Source organism: Primulina huaijiensis, chromosome 8 (assembly GCF_012295235.1).
Source record: "Primulina huaijiensis isolate GDHJ02 chromosome 8, ASM1229523v2, whole genome shotgun sequence".
In the NCBI taxonomy this organism is placed as follows: domain Eukaryota; kingdom Viridiplantae; phylum Streptophyta; class Magnoliopsida; order Lamiales; family Gesneriaceae; genus Primulina; species Primulina huaijiensis.
In genome coordinates this window covers 10896774-10899354 of record NC_133313.1, presented here as the reverse complement: position 1 = coordinate 10899354, position 2581 = coordinate 10896774, and the positions used below count along the sequence as shown (strand labels likewise).

At 39.3% G+C, this 2581-nt stretch overlaps 1 pseudogene; it reads left to right on the top strand.

The window, feature by feature from the left end:
• Positions 1–1662, top strand: part of LOC140982866 (uncharacterized) — a 7067-nt pseudogene extending 5405 nt beyond the window's left edge.
• The last annotated feature ends 919 nt before the right edge of the window (positions 1663–2581 follow it).

Genomic DNA, 2581 nt, shown 5'->3' with positions numbered 1-2581 from the left:
ATCATGAGTGCCCAAGTCAAGGAGGAGGAGACTAACCAAAGAGAGAACTTGTTCCACACTAGGTGTTTTGTGAATCAAAAGGTTTGCAATTTAATCATAGATGGGGGGAGTTGTACTAATGTGGCTAGTGTTGAGATGGTGGAAAAATTGAGCTTGCCTACACTAAAGCACCCTCAACCATATAGACTTCAATGGTTGAATGATTGTGCGGAGGTGAAGGTGACAAAACAGGTGTTGGTGTCTTTTTCGATTGGGAAGTACATTGATGAGGTTTTATGTGATGTAGTGCCAATGCATGCTTGTCATATCTTGTTGGGTAGACCTTGGCAATACGATAGGAAGGTGACTCATGATGGTTTCAAGAATAGGTATTCCTTTATGTTAAAAAAGGATTCCATTGTTACTTCCCTTGTCCCCAAAACAAATATTTGAGGATCAATTAAAGAAAAGAAAAAGAGATGAGGCCGAAAAAATCGAGTGTTCAAAAAGGTGAGATGGCCTTAGAAAAAGAAAGAGATATGGTCGAAAGAAAGAGTGAACAAAAAGGTGAGATGACCATAGAAAAGAAAAAAGAGAGAGAAAAAGAGGCCAAAGAAAAAGAAAAAGAAAAGAAAAATAATTTGAAGGCCCAAAAGAGTGAAAAGAGCGAGGTTGAGAGTTGTTTATTCTTGCATAAACCATTTCCTGTACGTTTGTACAAAGTGGTTTATCCATATTGTGAAGATATAGCCGGTTCAATCCCGAGCGGTGTTAATTCTTCTTTGCAGGATTCTCGTAGTGTCATGATGAGGAGGCGAGCAAAAGTTGACGGTGTGAGAATGCAATGGAACGACACATATGAAATTAAGAGCAATCACAATGAGGTAAGGGTAGTTACCACTACAACGACTGAGAGGTATGATTTGCGTCCTTACCTTAATTTTGTGTTGTTTTACTTTCAAAAAGTTGTAGAGAGAGTTACGAATTTGATGGTTAAGGGACTGTGTGTCAATTCATCCTTATTCTTTGATTGTTATGGATTTGAGACTATTGATGAAATGCATGTACCTATTATGAACTTTGATTTTCCACGAGTTATTAAGTTAGTGGTATTTGTTTGCTACAAGAGTTCACGTGCATTAGACTTAAATTCTTGTGATGAGTTAAATGATTGCGTGCATAGTACATTTAGTGTGTCCTACTTGCATGGTTATTATTTTACTTGTGGTGGTTTTATGTTTGATAACGTGCATGATTATATATGTTGGTTGCATATGAAGAGGCATAGTGAGTGGGATTTTGAAACATGCATTGCTTATAAGAGATTGCCATGTCGGCTAGATTTTTATATCGTGTATGAACTGCGTCTTATTCCTAGTGAGCTAATGTCGTACATGTATATGGGATTTGTTGTCTTGCTAACTAGGGCTAAGAAGGGGAGAAATCTGATTTTTGTGATACTTAATGATATCCTATTGTTATTATTTGGTGTCATGTGTTATTTATCGTCCATAGTAATAGGTGAATACATAGAAAGGGCAATCGTGGAGCTGAGATTTCAAGTGCGGTTGGAGCGAACCGATGATAGCACCTACAAACTTGAGTTTAAAGGTAAGCATGTTAGTCATATAATCATTGTTATTACTAACTTGTTTAATTTGTGTGTAGGTCGCAAAGATTTGAGGACAAATCCTTTTCAAGAAGGGGAGGACGATGCGATCATGGTAGGCCCGATGAAGGCATGGAAAGCATGGGACCCTTTAGAGTTGTCGGATGGACCAATCACGAGGGGACGTCTGAAGAGGTTCAAAGAAGCATTGAATGGGTTTATGAGCAAAGAAGGCGGATTGACAAGCGAGATACAGAGTGATGAAAGGTTCGTGATGCATGGGGATCATGTGAACATTATTCAAGCATTCATGCAAAACGGAGCGCAAATCTGGACAGAAGATCTCGCGCACATGCGCGAAGACAGGGCGCGCATATGCGCGAGCTCGCGCACATGCGCCGCGAAGGGGCGCGCATCTGCGCGAGAAGTACTGGACACCGAAGACTTTAACAGTGGGTTTCGCGCATATGCGCCAGACTAGGGCGCGCATATGCGCGACATAAGCAGAGACTTGCTCGCATATGCGCGAGTCGGGGCGCAAATATGCGCGCGGCGCAGATTTTTTTTCCTAAGTTAGTATTTTAATTATTTTGGCAACTAGATTTCATATCTTGATTATGTAAACATATTGGACGAATTTTGGGACATTATTCAGATCATTATTCATTGAATATCAAAAACTTTTGAGAACTTTTCTCTCGACTTTCAAGGCTTTTGCTTTGTAAACAAAAAAATCAAACTTATCAAAGTTTTAACTTTGTGGCGTTTGTCGATCGTCTTGTGCGGATTGTCATTGACTGGTTCTTTGAAGGTTCGTTATAAATTTCGATTGTTTTCATCATGATTCTTTATTACTAAACCTCGTAGTTTAGGGGTGAAAATCACACTATACTTGATTCAAAAGATAGGGACACAACAACGAATTCCTTGTTCGTTTTTAAATTAAGGGCGCGATTCAATTTTAATCGTGTTTGCTTTTTACTCGTACTTGGA